At 47.2% G+C, this 26,615-nt stretch overlaps 1 protein-coding gene across 1 annotated transcript in view; it reads right to left on the reverse strand.

Annotated features, from left to right (window-relative positions):
* Positions 1-26,615, reverse strand: part of PLEKHB1 (pleckstrin homology domain containing B1) — a 569,304-nt gene that overhangs the window by 380,842 nt on the left and 161,847 nt on the right. The gene's annotated exons all lie outside the window — the stretch shown is intronic.

The raw sequence follows: 26,615 nt of genomic DNA on the forward strand, positions 1-26,615 counted from the left end.
CCGTGGGAGGAAAACGAGATAAGAGCGTGGACGGAGAGAACGAGACGCAGTAAGGGAGACGGGGGCGACGTGCAGAGAAGGGGACGAGAAGAGAGAAGACAGCCCTGAGAGAAGGTAAGAGAATGTAAGAGAGAGGGAGAGAGAGAGAGAGAGAGAGAGAGGGGGGGGGATGAGGAGAGAAGCTAGGTCACTGCTGAGAGGGGAGGGCAGGCACGAAGGAAGAGGAAGAGCATGTGAAACATAGGGGGGGAGGGTTGAGGAAAAGAGTGACCCAAGCAAGGGAGAAGAGATAGGTGGGTGGAAGAGAAACGTGTGAGGTGAAGGACAGTAGGAGGAAGTGAGGGAAGCGGGGACAGAACGTGGGAGGGAGTGACAGAGGGAGGGGTGACACAGAAGGAGTGAGTGACACAGAAGGAGGGGGGTGACACAGAGGGAGGGAGTGACACAGAGGGAGGGAGTGACACAGAGGGAGGGAGTGACACAGAAGGAGGGAGTGACACAGAAGGAGGGAGTGACACAGAAGGAGGGGGTGACAGAGAAGGAGGTGGTGACACAGAGAAGGAGGTGGTGACACAGAGAAGGAGGTGGTGACACAGAGAAGGAGGGGGTGACACAGAGGGAGGGGGTGACACAGAGGGAGGAGGTGACACAGAGGGAGGGGGTGACACAGAGGGAGGGAGTGACACAGGGAGGGGGTGACACAGAGGGAGGGAGTGATACAGAGGGAGGGAGTGACACAGAGGGAGGGAGTGACACAGAAGGAGGGGGTGACACCGAGGGAGGGGGTGACAACGAGGGAGGGTGTGACACAGAAGGAGGGTGTGACACAGAAGGAGGGGGTGACACAGAGGAAGGGGGTGACACACAGGGATGGAGTGACACAGAGGGAGGGAGTGAGGGATGGAGTGACACAGAGGGAGGGAGAGGCAGTTGTGGCAACGCCAATACATTGATTGCTATTGGGCAGTACTTAACTTCGCAGGCCACGAAATCGCACGCCCCGACAACGCGTTTTGTTTTTTGTACCCCTCTGTTTCATGTGTGAACTGCTCTTTTATCCTACTGAAATGAAATTGTTGTAAAAAAGACAAGAATACATATCCCATATCGGTCCGTATTTAGCCAGCCACGCATTTCCCAGAGTGTGCTTGCTGCCCGTCCTATAAGGCACCTCGACGCCACCCAAAGCGTTATGAAGCACTATGTAAATATCATTACTGTTGGGGATAGTCTGGTCCGCTGTGCATGAATTGTGATTGGCTTTAAAATCTGTTCCCTAAAGTGTAATTTATATCGGTGCATATTTCGTCAGCCACGTATTTCACAGATTGCGCTTGCTACCCGTTCGATAAGGCACCTGTACGCCACCCAAAGCGGTACGAAGCGCTATGTAAATACCATTAGTGTTCGGGATAGTCTGGTTCGCTGTGCATAAAATGTGATCAGCTTCATAATCTGATTTCTAACGTGCATTTTTCTTTTCTGCTGTGTACGTTTCTTTCGCTTGCAATTACATTTTTGAGGCACAGTGTTTTCTATGGGAACGCAAACTGGCACTGACTGTACATGATTTACGACCTGATTCTTTAAACATGGCTAGTTTTTCTTTTTAAACCTAGTTCATGTACGTAATGGAACGACAGAGGTTTTTGTGAATACATTTATTGCAGCTTGCTCCTCCCGTCTACAAAAGGCCCTGAAATGATTATGCCTGCAATTCCATCCATCCACCCTGTAAAGACTTACATGAAGCAATTATTAAGTATTTGTTTGCGAACTATCCACCCATTCATCCATCCACCTGTGGTAAAATCGATTACCAATACATAATTTATAATCAATAATCAATAAGAATAACTCAGAGAAATAAGAGGCAAAATCCGGGATATTGAGGTTAACTCAAAAGGGTTTTATTCCTGTAAAAGGAATTGGGTTATTGGCTCGAGCCAAGGTGGCATAACCATTCCATCACCACGCAGGTTCAGGAAGGGACAGATAGACAACATATTGTTTACAGAAGTACATATATATAGTCAATGCATTACAATGTATGAGCATGTAGCAGGCGTAACAACTGGAAAAGAAGAGATAAAACATGAAAACGTCATGAAAAAAGGCATTACAATAGGCGTGTACTAGAAACGTCACTTATCATGAGGTCATAAGTAGGTGGATCCATAAGAGAATCCTGCAATGTCAGCAGAAATATATGGCAGAGATGCGCGCGCAGCAGCTTGACGTGAGTCTGACGTATAACTGGAGGGCGAAGGGGACTTGACATTTAGCACTACAGGGGTAGACATAAGTCGTGTAAGTGTAGACATAAGTCTAGGATGTCAGATCAACCTAATCCCAAATCATATCTGATATCATATGTTTAAGGAACTTTAATGTCTGGAAGGGAAAAGGTCTCTCGGGCGGAGACTACACTATACTAATTGTAAGTGCGTGTACATGTGTCTACGTGTCAGGCTGCTAGGTGAGGGGGCATGGGCCTACCATGGCAACGGAGTCTATGAATTACTTGCACGGAGACAGAAGGACCGGGCCCTCTGCTCCTGCAGCTGGGAGGATGTTTACTTGAGCTACGAGACAGGAATGTATTTTCGAAGAGTGGAGCAGATAATTCGAAGGTTGAATGCAGTCTTGGCAGGCAGAGGCTAGGCTATGCGCCGAAGCCGCGCAAGGAGTAAGGTGGGGGTCACTGGTACAGAGGTAGCCTGGGCTGAGGCCCTCGGAGTCAGGAAGCAGGAAAGAACTCGAAAAAGGCTCAATGGCATGATCAGGGCCTACTTCGCCAGAGCTGAAAAACGTGTAAAGTGTACCACAAAAAGACGGTGGCACGGCATATATAGGAACTGAATATTCAATCCGTTCATGGCGGATCAAGTAGAGGACATGTTAAAGATGGACGCAAATGTATTTGCGTCTTCGTAGCTGGCACAGGAGGGAAATTACATGCACTGTAAGCTAGTACATGGAGACGGTGGGGTACTCGCTGGGGAACACTACTCGATCAAAAATTATATTTCCTCATTCCCTCCTTGTTCCCCACGGACCCTTCATGATACATCGATTCTCATTAATTGATCAACTTGTTCACTTAACATCATTTGCTCTTCTTTTACGCGTTTTGAATGGGAGCTTGGATGCGGGACACATGAAGTGGCACACAGGCCGCAAATCGCCGGACCACATTGGAGACACAGGCAACAACTGAATACGACTAGAAAGCCAATACCTAGGAGGGATAGGATCTTCCACCCCCAGGCTGACAACGTTGTCCAGAACCAACCGGACCAAGTCCAGGTGCCTGGAGTCTGATGAATTAAACTTGCAATTTTATGGAGACGTGTAATAGCTTTGTACACGGTTGGCGCGTTATTAGGAATGAAAATACAGCAGCTTGACCCGATGACCTTACAAGCTCCACCCCTATCTGCCAAGATGACGTCAATAACAAGACGATTTTGAAGAACAACAACCCGCATAGCGGACTGTTCCTCTGTTAAGTTGCCTAGGGCTGAAGTGGTCTCAAGTACCACTGCTTCGAGGGTTCTGGTTAATCTACGAATTAGTTTACTATTTGAAACAGTACCTAAGTAGGGGAAGAAACCTTTATTGAAATCTGTATATTGTTCCCATGTAGTTTCAGTATAATCGACAAGCGGGAGATCTCTCTGGTATCTGTGTTTAACCAGATTGGTATTTCTATGGTAGTCAGGAGGGGCTAGGAAAACAGGTGGCAGAAGGAATGCAATATAACAGGTACCATCCCAATCTAGAGGCAAACGGACATACGCAGTATGACCACAAACAAAATAGGAATGACGTATGGCCCTAAACGTGGATCTACCATGATCAGTGAAATCGACTACAGTGGTACATTTACTATGACCTAAGTGTACGGAACCATTCTTGCGAACACAGAGTTCACCAGTTACGGGCAATACTTCCATAGCAGGGAGAACAGGAGCAGCTTCGGATTCAACAGACAAAATCATAAATGTAACTGTGTAATTACCTAATCCATATACTTCATTTTCTAGATCAGTTCCAGTGTCTACGGGGAGTCCCTCCTTGTCAGGATAGCATACCTTAAGCAGGACTAAGTTCAGGTTTCCCCAAACCCAGTTACCTTCGTAAATAGCAGCAGTAGAAACTAGGGAATTGAGCATTTTAAACCATGCACCACACGTGCCATTGTGAGTGAACGGGTATGGGAAAAGGGGCAGAACACCCTTGTTTTCTTGGTAAGGAGGGAGACGACCACATACCCAACAATTAGTAGCATTGGTAATCTGATGGGAGTGATGTAACATACTAATAAAAGTATTATTGCGCAGCGCAAGTCTGTAGGACAATTCGTGAGGCGGTAATTCACTAAAAGAATGTTCAGCAGTAGCATTATAGGCAGATTGTGCACGCTTGAATATAGGATAGTATATGTGTAGCAGAACACTAGCAGTAATAACAAGCAAACTTAAAGAAAACATAACAAGTAGTGTCACTATACAGCGACTACGAAGTGATTTGCAATATGCATTTTTCTTATGTTGTCTTTGTCTATCTCTCTCTCTATCTCGATCTAGGGGATACATGTCAGAAACTAATTTAACCGATTCACCTAGGGGAGGACTTAAACAATTAAACTGTCTGACTTGCTAGATCGTAATTTTAGTCTGTAAGTTTCTGAAGCAGTTTTCTCAACCAAAGGGAGTTTCGTGTCAGTTTGTGGAGGAGGGCAGGACTTAGAGTCCAAGTCCGAAGGAAGTCCGAAGTATTTCTTAATATGGCTGGAATGCAGCCAACCTTTCCTGCCCTCTATTTTCACAGCTGTCCTCGTCGTGAGCAGAACCAACTTCGGGGATTGCCAGCGGGGCTCCAGTGGACTCTTCCGATCAAAATTCCTAACGAAAACGTAGTCACCAGGAACCACCTCATGGGGCTTCGTCTCGGTGTTGTCGGGAAAGGCTGCAGCTACCTGTGAACGACAAGATTGTAGTGCAGACATCAAGGAGGCAAGGTAATCTGTCAGCATAAGACAATCAACATCAGTTATTTTACGTGGAATAGGCGTCCCCCACATATTCGGTGGCCTACCAAAGACCACTTCGTACGGGGATAGCCCTGAACGGGAATGGACCACCATCCTCATATAGAAGAGGGCGACCGGCAAGGCAACTATCCAATCTATACCTTTGTCTCTACAAATCTTGGAAAGTCGTATTTTCAATGTCTGATTATGGCGCTCCACGAGACCTGCTGCCTCGGGATGCCGAACACAATGGAACTTCCACTGGTAACCTAACAGAAGTGTAATGTTTTCCACAAGTGCGGATGAGAACGGCTGGCCATTATCTGAGTACACGATACGGGGCAAACCATACCGTGGGAAGTATTCACGAACCAGTTGCTTGGCAGTGGTCGGAGCAGTATAATCGGGAACAGGGTATGCCTCTATCCATCGGGAAAGAGCGCACACGACTACGAGGACATACTTAAATCCTCGACATCGTTCCATCTGGATATAATCCATCTGGAGGACTTCAAAAGGGTGGTCGGGAGGCTGGAATCCACCTTGCTCTACGGGGATGCTTTTACCTGGATTGAACTGACCACAAATCATGCAAGTACGCACTTTCTGTTTGGCTGCTGCCCGTAAGTTTTTATTGGACCATATGTGTTGAATACTGTCTAGCATTGCCTTCTCTCCTAGGTGTGCTGGGCTATGTATTGTGTTAATAATGACTTGTACCATAGAATCGGGGAGAAACCATGTAGATTTTCCCTTCGTCATCCATCCCTGATCTGTTTGGACCCCTCCTAGTTTAGTCCATTCCTTAATTTCATCTGGTGTTGCATGTGACTGTATGTCGATCACATCATGTGCGGGATCCCTAACAGTCATACAATGTGATGATACCACTATCTGTGTCTGGTCAGTTACATGAGTTCGGTTCTGAGCCGTTTGCTTTGCCGTTCGGTCTGCCAGGTCGTTACCCTGGGAAATGGTGTCAGTAACCTTGGTATGTGCCTTACATTTCATGATAGAAATTGCAGTGGGTAGATGTATCGCGTCTAATAAAGCTTGAATGAGGGGGCCGTGTTGAATGTTGGCACCGTGAGAAGTCAAGTAACCTCTCTCCCGCCAAAGGACTCCAAAGTCGTGAACGACTCCGAATGCATAACGTGAATCAGTATATATGTTGACTCTCTTATTTTTGGCTTGAATACATGCTTGTGTCAGAGCAATAAGCTCTGCTGCTTGAGCTGACAAAGTGTCAATACAACTGGTTTCAATGACTTCCGTGTCTGTCGTGACAGCGTAGGCTGCCACTAATTCACCTGTCCTTGTTCTCATACATGAACCATCCACATACAGTGTCAGGTCGGGATCCGGTAACGGAACATCTGTCAAGTCTTGTCTAGGCTTTGTTGTGATAGTGATAACTTCAATGCAATCATGTGCCAATGGATCTACTCCACTTACAGGCAATAACGTGGCAGGATTCAATGTGCTGCAGCGTCTGATTTCAATATGTGGTTGAAACAATGTCAGTTCGTAACCTGTCAATCTTGCTATAGTCAGGTGTTGGGTCTGAGTGCGATTTAAAAGAACCTCTACAGAATGTGGAACCTGTACTGTCAATGGGTGTCCTAACACAATGGAATCACTCTGTCTGATTGCTAAAGCTGTTGCTGCAACTGATTTCAAACATGCTGGAAGGGCTTGGGCTACTGGATCTAATGTGCTAGAAAAGTAAGCACAAGGCTTGTGTGAACCTGCTTGTTCCTGAGTGAGGACTGACAAGGCAGTACCCTCACGTTCTGTGACAAAAAGTGTAAAAGGCTTACTGTAACATGGTGTTGCTAAAACAGGTGCTTGACATAAGGCTTTCTTCAAGTCTTCAAAAGCTTGTATATGTTCCTGAGTCCAAGGGAGGACAGACGAAGTCGCTGCCTCCTGTGTCGTTAACTGAATGAGTGGCTTTGCTAGAAATGCATATTGGGGAATCCATTGTCTACAGTATGAGGTGAGGCCTATGAAAGCCCGCACTTCCTTTTGTGTTCTGGGTGGTGACATGTTTACGATTAACTGAATGCGATCGGGTGTGAGCTGTCTCCCCACTTTGGACAGCAAGTGACCCAGGTACACAACTTGCTGAACACAGAATTGTAGCTTCGAAGGGGACACCTTGTGTCCTTTGTCGGCCAAGAAGTTCAAAACAATCAGGGAAGCAGTTTCACATTCGGGTTCGCTTCGAGCGGTGATCAGCAGATCATCGACATACTGAAGCAGAGCAGTGTGTACTGGCATGTGGATGCTATCGAGTTGTTTTTTCAGTGCTTGACTATAGATGCTGGGGCTTTCTGTGAACCCTTGAGGTGCACGTGCAAATTTGAAAGATCGTCCATTTAAACTGAATCCGAACAAATATTGGCTTTCCGGGTCAATAGGAACACTGAAGAAGGCGTTCTTGAGGTCAATTACAGTGAAGAACGTCGCTTCTGAGTCAATAGCAGTTAGTAATGAAGAGATATCTGGGACCACAGGGTATTGTGGTACAATGCATTTATTCAATTCCCGTAAATCAATAACTAATCGATAAACAGGTGGAGCATTTGGGTCAGTACGTTTAAGAACAGGAATGATAGGAGAATTACACACATTGGAGTCAGTCTCCACAACCACTCCTTGTGCAATCAGCTCGTCAATGATTCTCAGTAAAGCCACTACAGCATCTGGGGGTAACTTGTATTGTCGAATTCGTGGTAATATTACTCCTGCCTTGAGTGTGACTCGATACGGGGTAATGTGCATGCAACCTACATCAGTGGGGCCCTGCGCCCACAAGTGTGCAGGGACGTTCTGTAACCGGGGATCCATATCTCTCAATACATAATGGCCTTTGAAATCTCGCAAGAATAATCGTACCCCCTCAGGAGAACAACAAATAATCGCTCCTAGAGCTTTCAGTGTTTTAATGCCCAACAGGTTTTCTGGACATGATTTCGTAAGCAATAAATCTGTAGTCCGTGTCAGAGGACCTACTGCAAGAGGGAGGGGTTGCGATACTTCGTTAATAATGGGTTTTCCTGAAAATCCGAGGGACACGTTCTGGGAGCCTGAGAGGGGTGCCCCTGGTACTTCGTTGTGGCTTATTGTGGTTCTGCTTGCCCCTGTATCGATGAGGAACTTTCTGTCTTTCCCTAATACTTGGCTATGTACATAGGGACCATTCTGATCTACAGGAACTTCAATAAGAGGCAAGCGGAATTCACTCTCTAGGCTGTTTCATGTGTATCGCTGGTAATCGGGGTAATCGTTCTGTGCATACTGATACATTTGTTGTGTCGTGTTTTGTGTTGCGGTAATGGGCTGCTGCTGGGGTATCGCTACAGTCTGTGTGGAGGCTGGCATAGGTGCAATATGTTGTATATTCTGCGGTACTTGTTGTGTAGTCTGGTCTTGTCTAGGAGGACGTGGCCTCTCTTTAGTCTTACCCGTGGCGATATTGTGTTTCAAAACTGCACAATCGTTTATATAATGACCTGGTTGTTTGCAATAATTACATACACCCTTTACAGGAACTGTTGGATTCCCGGGATGGGTCGTACCCTTTTTCTGCCCGTCGGCAGGAACCGACTGAGCAACTAACATTTTCATTTTTGTGTCTTTCATACGTCTTTGTTCATGTTCTTGTTCTTCTCTAAGTCTATTCTGGTGGTACTGTAACATTTGTAACATTTGTGCAGGAGTGTTAGCCTGCCAGGTGCTTTCTACTTTCAATACTCTATTCTTAACTTGGGGTAAGGAATTCTCGACTAGTTTCGTTACAAAAAGATGTGGATATGACTCGCTACTTGCTTTCAAACCGCTATTAATACCAAAACATTTCTCAAATCGCGTATAAAAATCACTAGTATCTTCATCGGGTTTCTGTTTACATGCTGAAATTGCACCCCAATCCTCCTTTTTCGTACTCAATAAGCGTGGCAACACTTGTACTAATAAACCTGGTAACGCTTTAACTTTATCTCCAAGCCCTAGGCCTGGAACTCGGGTATCTTCTTCATTTTGTAATGCAGCCCAATCAATCTTTGCATTTCCCACCTCCCACTCTTTTTCTTTGAGTTTCTCGTATATGCCTGGAGGTAGTAGTACTTTCAATATTTTCATAAGGTCGGGATAAGTGTAATCGCCCATTAATAACATGTCTTTTATTTCACGGTGAAAACCTGCAGGGTCTTTATCATGACTAGGTACTAGTTTCTTCATCTCTAACAATTCTATTTTAGTTATAGGTGTATACACAAACACGCGTCTAAGCGTGTTGTCTGCGTTCTGTACGGGATGCACTTCTCGCAACGGGTTCTGTCTATCCATGTAATACATGGTCCTTCGTTCCATAACGGGTGCTGAGTTGATCTGTGGACATAAGAACGCACTATACTTGTGACGGTGTTCTAGAATTACTTTAATCAGGTCAGTACTTAGACCTTTCCATCTGTTCGTGACCAGTTCAATTAGTATATCAGGCAGAGGGCCTGGATCAGAATGCTGGCTTTTATACAACAAGAGCAGATGTTGTATCATGTACATACCAGCTAAACGCTGTTCACTCGGTGTCAAGTTCAAGAACGTATGTGCTAGCGCATCATCACCATATTTCTCGGAGCTGTCAGCCCATTGCACGGCTGACCTGGCTAATTCTTGTTCATCCATGGAATCGAGTACATGGTACCCCATGCGCCCTTGAAGTACTCTGTCAGTAGCTTGGAATAAGTGTTCGGGTGTTCTAGGATTACACATGGCTTCCTGATATATTCTTTTACTTTCCGGGCGCACTGGGCGCATTGAATTATTGAATGGTCTTCCTTTACCTACGTAAGCCACCATTTCTCTTACTGGCAATTGGGTCTGTTCTGGTGTCTCGGCTTCCTCCTCTGCCTCCTCCTCTGTGGATTCATGTTTGTCCGAATCTATTTCCGATACAGGCTGTCTTTTCTCATGCATCATAACTATTGACTTTCTGATTCTTCGGTACATATTATCTATACAGGCCTCTTTGTCATGCTGTCCATCCGCTATATGCTGACCCCATTTATGGAGTGCTTTTACATCTTCCGGGTCTATACCCGGCCTATCCATTTCTCTAATATATAAGTTTATAAGAAACCGCAATAACTTGCCTTTAGTATCCACTTTCTGATAGGCCATGGCCTCCTTAATACTTTCAGGCCCTACTCCTGTCTGAACAAACGTATATATTCGATCTAAGTGATCCATCATTCCCGGTAATGTCATCAGGAAGTTCGTGACTCGCCGTAGACGTACTGATGCGAGTAACATTCTCTCGTCACTCTTTCTACCAGGTACTGGATCATATCTACAGTCTGTAAGGCGATCTCCAAAAATTGTAATGTCTGTTCTAGGTGTACGCTGTTGCGCTATTTCTCTAAAGCTCAGACGTTGGGCTTGTGGCGGAGTCTGGAAAACTGCCCCTCCGGACGCGCCTCCTGAGGCACCGGCTCCAAAAGGGTTAGTCGGGTTCGTGTCAAGGGAAGTAGGAGGAGGTGGAAGAGGAGGTGGAGGGATCCGGGGAGGAGTAGCCTGTCGGGGAGGAAGAGCATAATTATCCTGACCGCCCTGACCGTCAGGTGCAGGCACTGGTGGCGGTGGCAATGCGGTATTAACATATGTGGGAGCCACATCGTCTAAATAGGAAGAAAGGAAAATGTCCTTTGCTGTCCTCTGGTGTGTTTTAGTCGGGAGCAATGGGGGTGGTAGGTCCTTCGGTACTTCTGGGGAGGCCTTAGGCAGGCCTTTTGACAAGATAGGATACATGCCATTCATAAGTGTATTACGCTGTCTGTCTACTTGTTCTAATTTTACTCTGATGCCTTCCTCAACTAACACGTTTTCCTGGGCCTTGTCAGGCTCCTCCTTACTCTTTTCTTCTAGTCTGTGAGCTTTTTCTGTGCGCCTATGCGACTCTTTACGCCATAACTCGATGGCATCTTTCTGTGACTGTCTGGCTTTCTTTTTCCATAATGCTTCTTCTACTCTCATGATGCAATCTGCATCCCATGTCCCTGCAGCGGGCCATCTCTGATTCTCCGACAAGTCTTTAGTGTAGTCTACCCACAAGTCGAGAAATAAAACAGCATCTAGGCCGTGTTTATGGTACATAAAGTACCCGGGAGTGTCCCTAGGTGGAATGGGAACAGCTTCTTCTAACACCCCTTTTCGGGTTTTTATTTGTCTTAGTTTCGAGAACAACGGCATTCTGAAATCTGGCTACTTGGTTCTTACTTCAGATATGAACATGAACACATAAGACACGTTGAAGCACAATAATGAAGATCGAACATTCACTCATACCACGACATTTGAATGACACATCAAAACATTTCAAAGACAACCCACATTAATTACTATGACAAACCTACCAACCTAGTGTAACAGGATGTACCGCTAAACGGCACAGATACACCTTTTACAGGTGCAAACTAGATATACTGCTATACAGTACAGATACACTGCTGAACAGTGCAGAACAGGCTCGTGTACCCGAACCCGTCTTGACCGGCACAAACTAATGCGCACGTCAGGATGCGTCCCTAGCAACGGTACTCACCAGGAAGCACGGAAACAGAAGGCCTCGGAAACCCTGGACTGGACTGGGCTCGGACTGGATTCGGACTCGACGCAGATACTTCGGAATCTGGTGGGCCTCGGTATACCACGGATCTTGCTCTCTCAGCTAGGCTCAGGTCGGGATCCTCCGCACTCCTCACCGCCTCGTCTGGGTGTCGATCGCAGCCTCAGTCACCTCCGTTGGCCTGAGGGAGATACAGGAAATCCTGCGGGTACGCGTAATTGTCCGTCCGGCTGTGGCAGGGGGCTAGGCCTGCAACGCACCTCCGGCGCGTGGGGTGGGGGAGGGGTCCCTATTCGGGCGCCAAAACTGTGGTAAAATCGATTACCAATACATAATTTATAATCAATAATCAATAAGAATAACTCAGAGAAATAAGAGGCAAAATCCGGGATATTGAGGTTAACTCAAAAGGGTTTTATTCCTGTAAAAGGAATTGGGTTATTGGCTCGAGCCAAGGTGGCATAACCATTCCATCACCACGCAGGTTCAGGAAGGGACAGATAGACAACATATTGTTTACAGAAGTACATATATATAGTCAATGCATTACAATGTATGAGCATGTAGCAGGCGTAACAACTGGAAAAGAAGAGATAAAACATGAAAACGTCATGAAAAAAGGCATTACAATAGGCGTGTACTAGAAACGTCACTTATCATGAGGTCATAAGTAGGTGGATCCATAAGAGAATCCTGCAATGTCAGCAGAAATATATGGCAGAGATGCGCGCGCAGCAGCTTGACGTGAGTCTGACGTATAACTGGAGGGCGAAGGGGACTTGACATTTAGCACTACAGGGGTAGACATAAGTCGTGTAAGTGTAGACATAAGTCTAGGATGTCAGATCAACCTAATCCCAAATCATATCTGATATCATATGTTTAAGGAACTTTAATGTCTGGAAGGGAAAAGGTCTCTCGGGCGGAGACTACACTATACTAATTGTAAGTGCGTGTACATGTGTCTACGTGTCAGGCTGCTAGGTGAGGGGGCATGGGCCTACCATGGCAACGGAGTCTATGAATTACTTGCACGGAGACAGAAGGACCGGGCCCTCTGCTCCTGCAGCTGGGAGGATGTTTACTTGAGCTACGAGACAGGAATGTATTTTCGAAGAGTGGAGCAGATAATTCGAAGGTTGAATGCAGTCTTGGCAGGCAGAGGCTAGGCTATGCGCCGAAGCCGCGCAAGGAGTAAGGTGGGGGTCACTGGTACAGAGGTAGCCTGGGCTGAGGCCCTCGGAGTCAGGAAGCAGGAAAGAACTCGAAAAAGGCTCAATGGCATGATCAGGGCCTACTTCGCCAGAGCTGAAAAACGTGTAAAGTGTACCACAAAAAGACGGTGGCACGGCATATATAGGAACTGAATATTCAATCCGTTCATGGCGGATCAAGTAGAGGACATGTTAAAGATGGACGCAAATGTATTTGCGTCTTCGTAGCTGGCACAGGAGGGAAATTACATGCACTGTAAGCTAGTACATGGAGACGGTGGGGTACTCGCTGGGGAACACTACTCGATCAAAAATTATATTTCCTCACACCCACCCTTTGATCCATCCACATACCCATCCAGCCATCCTTCACCCATCCACCCTTTGAAACATCCATTCATCCATGCACCATTTCATCTAGCCATCCACCAATCCTTCACGCACCCACCCTTTCATCCGTCCATGCATCCAGCCACCCTTTCATTCAGCCAGCAAGCCATCCGTCATCCACCCACCCTTTCATCCACCCACCCAGCCTTTCAGCAGTCCTACATACACCCTTTATCCATCCACCCACCCTCTCCCCATCAATCCACCCATCGCATTAACAAAGGAATGATGATATTGACATTGCGCACGATTTACGTTATTTGTAGCTTTGTTGAGCGTTTGCAGTATTAATGAATGCATTACAAACAATTCAGTCAACTGGCATTAAGTATATGACCGTTATTAAGTATATGAGCGTTATTAATACGCGCGTCAATAAGCTAAGGTGACATAGCCGCTGTTTAAAATAACCATGTCTTCAGCTTTTTCTGAAATAAAAAAAATGAGGTACACTTTCTCAGAGACTCAGGAACAGCGGTCCACAATTTGACTTTGACAAGGATGTTTTTAGGTCTTGTGGTAGCCAAGACATTTTGATTTTCCTAAAATTGTATACAATATACTTACCTATTGGGGCTTTCAGCCAACCAAATTGGTCTGTTGTTGACCGATGTGCACCCTTGACTTGTGCCTGATTTCAAAGCCATGTACTTCAACATGGCTAATGTCCATCTCGGTGGCCATGTTTAGGTCACCAAATACTTCATAAGTACCTGAGTATGAGAGACAGTGGAGGATGTGGGGCTATTTAATACATGTCCTGGGGCCCAGTTCCTCTTTTCAGGTATTGGGTGACCTGGGAACTGAGAGGTTAAATCACAGGAGGGGATGGGAAAGATTGGAAATCATGGGAAGGAAGGCGCATTTATCATGTGGAGGACAAAAGAAAAGTAACTGAGACCTCGAAACAATAAGGGAGTGGAAGGATGAAAAATGATGAAACAGGAAAAAAAAAGAAAAACAAGCAGTGGCTCTGTGTTGAGTAATGTAGTCTTTTTAAACCATACTGCTCACGGTTCACAGGATATAAGCAATACACCGTGATACTGGTCCCCCCAGGGATCTGTAGTGGTGCTTAAAGTTTCAGTAAAAAACACTCTTGATTTCTGAATAATAAGTATAAAAGTGTTAAGGTAGCCATGTTGTTCTACTTACATTTCATATGCTGTACTTAATCTTGCATCCATATGAGGGTTTGCTTTTTCCAGGAAGGTACTTTTTTCCAGGCAGCATATCACTCTTGTGCATAATTTAAATTGAGCCGCATCCAGGTATATGTAGCAGGGCACAACTGGGTTGTAGCTGAAGACAGTGTGGGTGTCTTAGTGGGATAGTATGGTGTTCATTGGGGGATGTGGCACTACGCCAGAGCTGCCGAATTTCGTTCTGGGGAACCAGGTTCAGCCTTCATGAACAGTCCACCAGACTACCCTCCTGGATTCCTGGAGTGCCTCTGACTTTGTTCTGTTTCTTTACTTTTTGTGACTGTTGGTCCTGCTGAGAAACATTTTCAATTTATGTTGTCTTGTTTACTTGGAGCATTGCTTTTATTTTCCTTTAGTGTAATAGGCTGGCTGGTGAAGTGCACTTCCCATAGTGTGCAGTCACTTCAATTTGCCTTTAGGTGACTACCTGGCTTGATGGTGGTTTTCTATTTGATTTCATGTAACTCCTTGTCTTGATGAGTGCATTGGTTTTAGTTTGTTTGAGGTAACTGCTTCACATGCTGGTTTCATCACACAGCTGACACCCACCCTGACAAAGCCACAGCTGCCCTGTTATTGGTATCAACACCAGTGCGCTTAGGTTCCTTACAGCTTCTTCACTTGAAGTGGGTTACCACCTACTCGTTTACTTTTTGTATCCTGCTCGTACCAAGTCAGATCCAGACCCAGACCAGACATTTGTCTTTCATTAAACTGTTTGACTTGCTTGGTGCTTTTATGTTGGTGCCTGCATGCTGAGGTGTACTCTTCTTCAGTTTAAATGTATGTGACTGGCCTGTTGACTAGCACCCTGCTTTCAAAGTGAAGGTTCACAGGTTCACACTTGCTTTAGTTTACTTTTGTATGGTTGACTGCATGCACTGTTTTGCTGGATGCATTGCTTTAAGTTACTACTTGATGCATTGCTTTCAGTTTGCTTTCAAGTAATTGCCTCTCATTTTCCTAATGCTTTGTGAAGGCTGTTTCCCAACTGGTGTGCAACTTCTTCTACTCTTAGAGCTGAGATTTTCATGAAAGTCTTATAGTCTGAATTCAGCACCTGAGCGTAAGAGCGTAATAGGACGGAAAGAATGAAGCTCTGTGGTTATACTGAATAAGCAGCTACCTATGTTATGCCATCTATTAATGTAATAACTGCACTTTCACAATTGCTTTATTAACCTTCCTGCTTTCTGAAATTTGCTTGAAAATGCATGATTTTTCTTCTTTTTTTTCAAAATTTTCATGGGGGGGGTAATCCCCCCAAACCCCCCTTTTGGGGTTCGGACTCGCTCGCTGCGCTCGCTCGCTACGGTGCTGTATACAAATCATTTGCCGCCCCACCACTTTCAAATGTCACCCACCGCCCCTGATCACTAATTTTCCTGTATCCTTTGGTTTACCAACCACTTATTTGTGGTTATGGATTCACATTTAGTGTGTTACGATTCACATTTAGTGTGTTACCTGGTTGAGATTAGCTTGTCGATTTTCTTCACTGTTGTATTGGGTGGGTTTACATTCACTTGTTGGATTATATGAGTGATTGGTTATTGTGATTTGGACTGCGTATGAGAAAACACCTTCACTTGAAGTTTCTCTACGTGCACACTCACTGTTTGGTTTGTGGGTGAATGGTTTTTCCTGATTGGTTATTGTGGTTTGGGCTGGGTAGAGTAAACACCTTCACTTGAAGTTTCTCTACGTGCACACTCGCTGTTTGGTTTGTGGGTGAATGGGTTTTTCCTGTAACTTTCTTTTTAGTGTTATCCCGGTTAAGACTGTGTTGCAGATGACACTTTCTTGCAAGATTTCTCTGCTTCTTACTTATGAAATGTTTGACTTGAAGCCAATTTTGGGTTTTACCTGGTTATGAGTCTTTTTGAGGTTTTTCTGGTCTTACTTTTGTAATGTTGGATTGATTATTCTTTACTGTCTTAGTTTAATGCCTTCCGGGAACTCTTTTATTGTATTTCTAGGTGTGTGATTTCATTGGCATTTTGAATTGTCTTGCATATTCATTTATGTTATATGTACTTGATTCATTTGCTCAGTGTATTTTCAAGCATCTTTTATTATCTGATGGATTTTCTGTTTTGATTGACTTTTGCATTTCCATCTCTTTTATTGTGTTTGGTTTCCTTAGTGAGGGGGATGTGTTATAATCTACTGTTGTATTTCCTCTACTGCTCAGCCAGTTTGAGTGTTGGTGTGCCTGAAGATGTCTAGAATGTTGGATGAATGATGATGTCATGGAATGATGGGTGCTTGGTGAGCTGTGGAGTGTCGGTTGGAGTGTGTAGGCTGAGCAGGACAGAGGCTGATCCTGGTGGGGCATCACTTGGACTTACCATCTTCCAATGACTTTCTGATGTTATTATCTTATCAATAAATCTACCATATTTATCTACACTGCACTTGGCTACTGAGGACATCTTATTTACAATAAATATCATACAGGAACTAATCAAAGACATCCCTGGTGTTAGAAACGTTAGCGACAACATTATGATACATGCAAAGACCTTCCCAGAACACAACACTCGCCTCACTCAAGTGCTTCGTCGACTGCGAGATGCAGGACTCACCCTTCACCGGGAGAAATGTGAATTCTTAAAAGGAAGTTAAAGTTCTTCGGCTACACGTTCTCCACAGAAGGAGTCAATCCAGACAATGAAAAGGTCAGAGATATCAAAGATGCCGTCGCCCCCACTAATGTTACAGAAGTCAGCAGTTTTCTCAGTATGGTGAACTATTGTGGGAGGTTCATTCGAGATCTTGCCAACCTGGCCCTACCATTGAGGGAGCTCACCAAAGACTCCACCCCCTGGAAGTGGGGCCCAGATCAAGCCAAAGCCTTCAAGGAAATCAAGGAGGCACTTTCAGAGGTAACCACGCTTGCCTTCTTCGATCCAAGAAAACGGACACTGGTAGCGGTGGAGGCTGGTCCCATGGGACTAGGGGACGTGCTATTGCAAACACCAGGATGAGGATTGGGCCCCTCTGGAATTTGCCAGCCGGTCTCTCACTGAAACGGTACAGCGGTACTCCCAAATCGAGAAGTAAGCCATTGGAATCTACTGGGGGTGTCGCCATTTTCACCTTTATGTCTATGGTAAGCCCTTCGTGGTAGCGACTGATCACAAACCGCTCGTAGCTCTATTCTCGGGGACATCTACCAAGCCACCGCCTCGGATCGAGAAGTGGATGTTGCAGCTCCTAAATTACAATTGCAAAGTGGAATATCAGCCCGGATCTCGGAATCCTGCCGACTACCTGTCTCGACATCCCCGAGCAGCCACGGTTCAGGAGATGGAAGACGCGGCCGATACTGAAGAGTATGTCCGGTGCATCACCGCTCGTTCCTGCCCCTTTCCCCTCTCCATGGAGAGTCTCAGAGAAGCCACAAGCAAAGACGATTGTCTACAAAGGGCCAAGGAGGCTCTACAGATTGGTAACTGGCACAAGGCTAAGGAAGAATGCAAGATCCTGCCGACCAACGCGCAGCGCATCATGGACAGCTTATACCACATTAGAGACGAGCACACTGAAAACGCAACGGGAAGCCTACTAAGAGGACACCGGCTGGGGATTCTGACATCATTAACTACTCAAGTTGTTCAGCTCGCTCACATTGTGCATCAAGGCATGGTCAAGACCAAGTCACGACTCAGAACCAAAGTGTGTTTCCCACTGATGGACGAACTTGTGGAGGCCACTGTCTGGTCATGCGCTGACTGCCAAGTGACGGGGGGGAATGCCCGACCTGCTCTGATCATTGTGGAACTGCTACAAGAGGGCTCCAAAAATTAATTCTAAATCATCATCGCCATTTCCCTGAAACCTCTGAACACGCGTTCATTCACCAGTGGGGCCCATAACACTGCACACTTTTTCTGTTCATTTAACTCGACTTCAGTGATTGGTGAAAGAACAAAGGTGTCCTTCTATAACATTTGGCGGAGTGTCTAAACCTATTTAACTAGTTATTATTTACACATTATAATTCAAACGATTTACCATGGTTTAATCAAACACCAATTTATTCAGACACACCACCATAGTGGCAATGGATCTGCTAGAATGAAAATCAGGCGTAGCAAAAACTACAAGACCAGCTTTTAATCTTCCATCTTCCTAATTTTATTTAAAGCAAACTTTTAGTATGTCTGACATTGACGCATTAATTAATTATTTATTCAGTAAAAATCTTAACTTTATTTCAAAATGATCATTTTGTTTAAAAAGCTCGGAAAATAGACATTTATTTCAGAATTAAGTAAAGATTAGCAAAGAACAGATATTTCCAAACTCATTCTATCCTAACATCTCTAACTAAACCCTCATCTTATCCTTTAATCCTGCAAAGAAAACAAGCAATAATCAAAGAGTTCTTACATCCATTACAGCACTTCGAGAGGAAATCGAAAGGAGCGATACTTCAACACAAAATCAGGGGTTTTTATACACTAATTTCCTAGCTTAATCTATCTAAAAAGTATCTAACATCACCAATTCGGGTTCTGATTGGACAATTTTGGGGTGGATGAGCTTTTCCTCATCATTACAGCATCATGTTCACAGTGAATCAGCAGTTTCATAAAGAATCATTGTTTAGGACAGTCTTTGGCCTTGTCACTTCCTTGACTTGCAACTTTAGGTTTCGTTCCCACGTTCAGAACATTCGAATGTCCATGTTTTTGGCAACCATCCTATCTTCCAGGCCAAGGTAGCCTTGAACCTCCCATCTGAGCACAGGCAGTTTACTCTCACTTGCAGACTTTGGGCACGCATGCACAGTCCAAAACTTGCTCACAGTTTACCCGAGCAGCCATACTTCTGTAGGCCTCAGCCACTTTTGGAACTATCATAGAAACAAACACAAATTCATGTTAAATATGGAACTAGAGCCCTTCTGTTTATCTCCCACCATACTAATGTTTCCCCATTAGTTATTACCTAGCAGGTAAGCCACATAAATGCATTTTATACTCACATATCCGGCGACTTTCTGGCACAAAAACGTGTACAATAAGCACATTTAAACCGCATTTATGTATATTTAAGCTATGCATTAGTTCACAATGGTCCTTTAGCTTGAGACGTGGTCCGTGAGTGAAACGGACCATAGGAAACTAAAGCGGCGAAGGGTAGTGGGGGTACGCGGTGGTAGAAGCTTACCGCTTAATTTTCACTTGACACTCACCATCCTTATCTCCACTTGGCACAATTCAATGGGCTCCTTTAATTTAATATAATCCTTGGAGATAGGGATCGAAACGTTCGTTGACTGTTTAACATAGTACTGCTCCTTTTTCTTTTTTTTTTAATTTTTATTTTTGGTGCAAAACAAAGATAGTAAGTACAGCTTCATCAATCGCGTTATCACACATTAAGTACTGGGTGAATGAAGTAATACAGTATACAGTAGTGACCAAACGTATATCATCCACGTTAGTGCAAAGCATTTCAGGCCTTATCGGCGATGTGATGAATAGGGATCTATATGTGTCGTAGAAATACAGTTTGCGATTTTGTGTTTTGTTGGCTACTATTCGTCTGAGTCTTGCCTTTTTTATCTTACAACAAACATAAAACAGGAAAAACAGCACACTTAGTCCGGCACGTACTTGAAGTAGTAGCCTTCGGCACTCGTGGCACAGTCCATCTGCAAAGAGAGCAGTGCATTGTATCAAAGCCCCCTGATTCCCACACCCACCCTTACTACCGCCCAGGGAAGGTCCCACCCAATTCCATTGCACACGCCCTATATACATTAATACACCCCATCAATGCTCCTCGTCACTCTCAGATCCTTCGACGTCATCCTCTTCCAGTGGGTCGCAGATATCCCCTCTATAGGAGTTCCAGGGTTTCCACACCCCATTCCATTTACGTGGGTTACCCCTCAATTTGTACACCGCCCTTTCAGTCAACATAAGCATGTCCATGTTGCGGAGCCATTGGGGCAGCGTGGGGAGATCAGCCGATCCCCACTTCTGTGCTATGTCCCGTTTCGCTGTTACCATCCCCACTGTGACCCAGGTCCTTGCATATAAGGTGAGGTCAGTCGGCTCCCATATGTTTAGCAGGCAGAGCCGTGAGTCCAGAGTGAGGGTGGTGTGAAGTGTCTGAGCCATTGTGCGCACTACCCGTTGCCAGTAACCGACAATCAGTGGACATTCCCACACCGTGTGAATGAAGGTCCCTTCTGCCCCGCAGCCCCTAAGGCAATATGGATGATCCGCCCTGTGCAGTTTATGAAGTAGTGTACGGGTGTAGTAGATTCTGTGTAGGATTTTCAGCTGCACCAGGCGAAATTTGGACGATATGCCTGCTTCACGTGGGGACGCCATGGCAATGTTCCAGTCAGTTTCATCCAGATCACCCACTTCCACCATCCATTTGTCCTTCAGTGTCCCCAGTGGATCAGGCATATTGTTAATCAGTTTGCGGTATGTCAGCGATGTCGCCCCCTCTTGCATGAAGACAGTAAGTAAACGATCCTCCAGAGGGGAGGATTCGGGCAGGGATGTGTCGGGTGGGATCGCTGCCTGCAGTGCGTGTCGGACCTGGATGTATCTGTAGAGCTCTGTGTTCTCCAACTCGTATTGTTCCTGCAGAGTGGCAAAGGAGATCACTCCTTCCCTCGTCCACATGTCCCCCACCGTGGAGATGCCGATGCTGTCCCACTGTGTGAAGCCCTTAGAGCGCCGCAAATGGCCCAACGCCTTCGCGTCCCACAGGGGCGTAAGTTTTGTAATGATGCCGTCCCATTTCAACTTTGCCTGCGCCTTGTACCATATGCGGACTGTATGTGTCGTAGGCCCGGTAAGTTTTGCCGCCACTCCACGGTGGTACAGTGGGGCCAGTAAACTGTTCGCACCCAGTTGCGCCCTGTCAGCCTGAATGCTGGGTCGTCCTGCGGGGCATGTATCCATTGGTTAAGGATTTTGAGCTGGGCCGCCCAGTAGTATAGCTGCATGTTTGGGAGGGCGATTCCCCCGTCGTACCACCCCCTGTTGAGTTTGGCGTGAGAAATGCGGGCTGGCTGGTTGCCCCATAACAGGCCCGAAATCTGCGCCGTTATTTTCTGGAGGAGGCTATCCGGCACCAAGTACGGGGCGTTCTCCAGCACATACAGGAAACGTGGCAGAGCCATCATTTTAAATAGCGCTGCACGGCCAAGGAGCGTTAGGGGGAGATCCTTCCAATGGCGCACGTCCCCTCGGAGCCGGGCCAAGGGAAGTTGCAGGTTGAGCCGTGCGAAATCCGCCTCATTCCAGGTGACATGAATCCCCAGGTATTTAAATGACGTATGCGCCAGTTCCAGTGGGCAGGAGTCTGGGAGAGGCGGGAGCGGCCCCCGCAGTTCAAAAATGATGGATTTGGCCCAGTTAATGGTGTAACCTGAGATTCGCCCATGAGCAGTACAGAGAGCCAGGAGGTTAGGGAGACTCTCTTCCAGGTCCGTAAGATAGATCAGCATGTCGTCTGCATAGAGGGACACTCTGTCCTCCCATAACGGGGTCCATTGTATTCCTTTCAGGAGTTGGGTGGTGCGTATCGTAACCGCCAGTGGTTCTAAAACTAATGCGAAGAGTAGGGGCGAAAGCGGGCAGCCCTGTCGTGTGCCTCTGCCTAGGGAAAAGGTTCTTGAAATGTGGCCATTGGCCGTCACCTGCGCCACTGGGTCCCTGTACAGCATTCGTATCCAGGAAAGGAACACCGGGCCGAAACCCATACGTGCGAGCACTGCAAAAAGATAGCTCCATTCCACCATGTCGAACGCCATCTTGGCGTCCAAGGAGAGGATGGCAGCCGGTTCCTGCAGTAGTGGAACTCGCGCCAACACTCCATGTACCCTGCGGAGATTTAAGGCGGTGCTGCGGTGTGGCATGAATCCGGATTGGTCCGGGTGGATCAGGTGGGACAGAGTCGGCAAGATCCTGTTCGCCAGCACCTTGGCAATAATTTTGGCCTCCGGGTTCAAAAGGGAGATCGGTCTATACGATGAGCATTCGTTGGGGGGCTTACCTGGTTTCGGTATCGCCACAATAGTAGCCATCCGCTGATCTGGTGGCAGTGTACCCTGTGTTCTAGATTCCTCGTACATATTGAGTAGGGGCGTGCTTAAGGATTCGGCCATGACTTTCAACCATTCAATGGGAATCCCGTTAGGGCCCATCGCCTTGCCTGGATGAAGGGCGCCTATAGCCAGCTGGATCTCCTCCACCGTAAGAGGCGCGTCTAGGTCCTCGGACATCTCTGGTGTCAGCTCTGGCAAGGGAACGTGCGCAAGAGCAGTCTGGACCCCCCCTCCCCCACCACTATTTCTGGGTTGTAAACCGAGGCGAAATAATCGGCGAGGACTTCTACTATCTCGTCGGGGCGGGTGTGGTTGTTGCCCTGTGGATCCGTAAGTTGTAGGATATTCTTCCCCCCCCCCCCCTGTCTCTTGTCCAACCACGCCAGCAATTTACTGGCCTTGTCCCCAATATCATATACCCTGTGCTGTGTGGCCGCAATGTCCGACATCGTGACCTTGCGCATGTGATCTGTAAGGCGGTGCTGGTGAAACTGGAGTTCATGGAGCGTGTCGTCTGTGGGGTTTGCCATATGGGCTGTGTTGGCTCTCTCGAGGCCTAACTCTATCCCAAGGGCCTCCTGTCTGTGCTCCTTTTTGTGATTTGCGATCACAGCTATGGCCTGACCCCTGAACACTGTCTTATACGCCTCCCACAGAATAGAGGGGGAGTCCACCGAAGATTGGTTTTCTTCGAAATATAGCTGTGTTGCTCTCTTCAAGTCCTTATTAATCCGAGGCACTTTGAGGTAACCAGGGAAAATCGGGAATAATCTGCGCCGTGCCATGGTCGTAGTGGTGAGTGTCAATGTGAGTGGTGAGTGGTCGGAGACCCCCCGTGGTTGTATGTCCGCTTCCGCTACAGTAAGGTGACCATTAATCAAAGTAAAAAAGTAATCTATCCTGGACAGACTATTGTGCGTGGCAGAGTAGTATGTATAATGTTGCTGAGTAGGGTGTAGAGCGCGCCATATGTCCACCAACCCCTGCGCAGTCAGGAATGTCTGGAGCCTGTTGGGCCCTTCTGCGTGTGTACGTGGGGGAAAGCGGTCCTCGGTGTTTGAAAGTGTCATGTTGAAGTCCCCACCTATGAGCAGTTCCCCATCAGGGAGTGTCAGCAGGAATTTACCCAAATCCGGCAAGGCCTCAGTGTGTAGTGCTGGTGGTATGTAGACTGAGACTACGTTAAAAAGCCTCCCTTCCCACTGGCCATGAACCGCCGCGAACCTGCCATGGTCATCCGTTGCAGTAGACTTGACAATGAATTTGGAAGATTTTTTCTGCAAAATGCCGGTGCCACGGGACCCCGAAGTGAACTCTGCATGTACTACCATTTGATAGCCCCTTCTATCTAGGGCCTTCGTGGCCGCTCCCGATAAGTGTGTCTCCTGTAGGAGAATGAGAGCCGGCCCCCGTCTCCTTATCCCCTGCAACACCAGCCCTCGCTTAATCTTATCCCCCAGGCCCCTCACGTTCCAGGACATGACAATTAGTGAGTTTTTCGTGGTTGGACTATCCGTTGCAGCCATAGCGAGACTCCCAATCAGACCTCCCTGCGCCCCGAGTGGACCAGAGGTTTTCAGTTACATAAGACATGCCTAGATACCTAAGTGTGCATAGAACATAAACTTGCAGGACCGAAAAGTCCCATGGAAGAAACTTACTCAACTCACCCCCCCTCCCTGCCCCCCTGCTATACGGACTCAAAACTGCCCGCCCCCCCAACTTAGCAGAGTGCATACCCCATCCCCAAAACAGTGTACTTGCGCGTTGGGGTGAGGGACTCTCCGCAGCCGGCAGTCTCTCACTCACACCCCCGGAGGCCCTTCACCCAGTGTCCAATGGCGGGAAGCGCTTCACAGCTTAAAAGTCTCAATACAGTAGCAAAAATGAAGTGGCCCCAAGTGGTCATTGTTCCTCAGCCTCATCCCCGCCTCCTTCAGCTCCCAAAGAGTCACTGTTGTCCGGTCCCCCTCCGGAGGCCTGTGAGTCCCGGCGATGGCCTTCAGCCCGGTCTTTCCTGGAGCATTCGTCCGTCTGTGGTTTTGACCCGGTCTCCATCCCTCGAGCCATTCCTGCACGTTTTCCGGGCTGTCGAAGAACCAGGTTTTGTTCTCCGCTACCACCCGTAGTCTCGCGGGGAATAGCATTGAGTACGGCAGTTCTCTGGACCTCAGTTCCTTTTTCACATCGAAAAATGTGCGTCGCCGGCGGGCGACTTCCGCGGTGTAGTCGGGGAAGATGGCGACTGTGGCATTCTGAATCTTGAGGGGAGGGGAGGACCTGGCTGCCTGCAGGATTGCGTCCCGGTCACGGAAGTTAAACAAACGTGCCACTATGGGTCGCAGGGTAGCCCCCGGTTTCGGTTGGCCACCCGGGACTCGATGGGCCCTCTCCACCGAAAAGAAGTCGGACAGTCCCTTCGGCTTTAGTTTGTTAGTTATCAGGTTCTCTACGAAGAGATCCATCGCCTTCACGCCTTCCGTCTCCGGTACCCCTATAATACGGATGTTATTGCGCCTAGAACGCCCCTCCTGCTCATCCAGCTTCTCCCGGAGCATTCTATTGTCCTGCGCCATCTTCCCCATTTCACGCTGGAGTTCTGCGACGTCTTCCACCAGTGATTTCGTGATCACTTCCATACTCTTGACCTTTTCCGACATTTTGTGGAGGTCCGCTCTAAGTAGGGTGACGTCCGTGGAGATTCCGCCAACGGTTGTTTGTAGCTGTGCCAATGCGACCATGACGTCGTCCAGTGTGGCCTTTTTTCCCCCTGGGGAGTCGGCCGTCTTGCCATTCTGTTCCTTCCCTGCCGGGGATCCGGTGGGCTTATCGGAGGTGAATCGATCTATACGAGTCTGTGTGACGCCACCTTTAGGGCCTTTCCCCGCCATGCCGCCGAGTGTCGTGCTCCTCGTGCCCCTACGCGCCAGGATGCGAGGATCGGTGTGGACCTCCTGGCCAGGCCGGTTCAGCAACGATCAGGTCGGGCGTGCTTCTCCAGGTCGCGAGGTGTTCCGTTAGTCGCTGAGTGCGTAGCGACCGTTCAGGGTACCAGATGGCGGGTGCCCACTCCGTTGTCGATGCCCAGGCTCTCGGCACTTTGGGTGACGACCTTCAAGACCTTCAGGACTCTAGTGGCCCCTCCTTTAAGCACCGCTTCCTCGAGTCGTATGAGCCGCTTTCTCCGACTCCCCAAGGTGCAGTCGATCTATTGAGTCCACCGCCACACGGGCACTTCCGGTCCAAGTTCTCTGGTCAGGACGCACTTCCGGCGGGGTGAATATCCAGGGAAGGTCCCGGCTCTGAAGGTGTTAGCAGGCCGGTCGGAGGATTCGACGTATCTTTGGCTACGAACGTCGGATTTTCTCGCTGCTTGCCGCTGCTCACTCCGCCCGGTCCTGGGATCCGGTACCTGCCTTTGGGGCTTGCATTTGTGACGGATTTTCGTGTCGGATCGACGAAGAGGCCGCTTCAGCCGCGGAGCTCGTCCCTTATGCTGCCGCCATGATCGGCTGCTAGCCACGCCCCCCCGTACTGCTCCTTTTTCGATTTATGATTTATGTTGCAGTAACTGTGGGATAGAGCTTACTTAAAATTTTTATTGTATTGTAAGCCGCCATTTCTCCTGCTTGTTTGCCTGTTACTTTTTCCCCCAAGTATTGTCCTTTCCTGACTTGGTACAGGCTTGTGCCCAGTTATCTTTGTGTGACTTGTTTCACCTCAAATGTATGAATTTTTTGAATCCTTCAAAATAAATGCTTCTATGTCCGGCTGAAAAAAAACCCTGAAATTATTCTCTTTTCCCCTAAAAATAACCAGCTCCCCATTCAGAATTGGATCTCTGACCTTAACGCCCTCAACTGCTCCTTATCATTGTCCTCCTCAGTCAAATCACTAGGGATCTCTCTTGACAACCTCCTAACCCTCAAGGTACACATCAATAATTATGCCAAAGGAGCCCTTTTCACCCTCCGCCTCCTTAAGAAAATCAAGCCCTTCATCCCTATCGATGATTTCAAACTAGCAGTCCAATCCTTTGTTCTTTCTC

Source organism: Lissotriton vulgaris, chromosome 8, assembly GCF_964263255.1.
Source record: "Lissotriton vulgaris chromosome 8, aLisVul1.2, whole genome shotgun sequence".
Classification (NCBI taxonomy): domain Eukaryota; kingdom Metazoa; phylum Chordata; class Amphibia; order Caudata; family Salamandridae; genus Lissotriton; species Lissotriton vulgaris.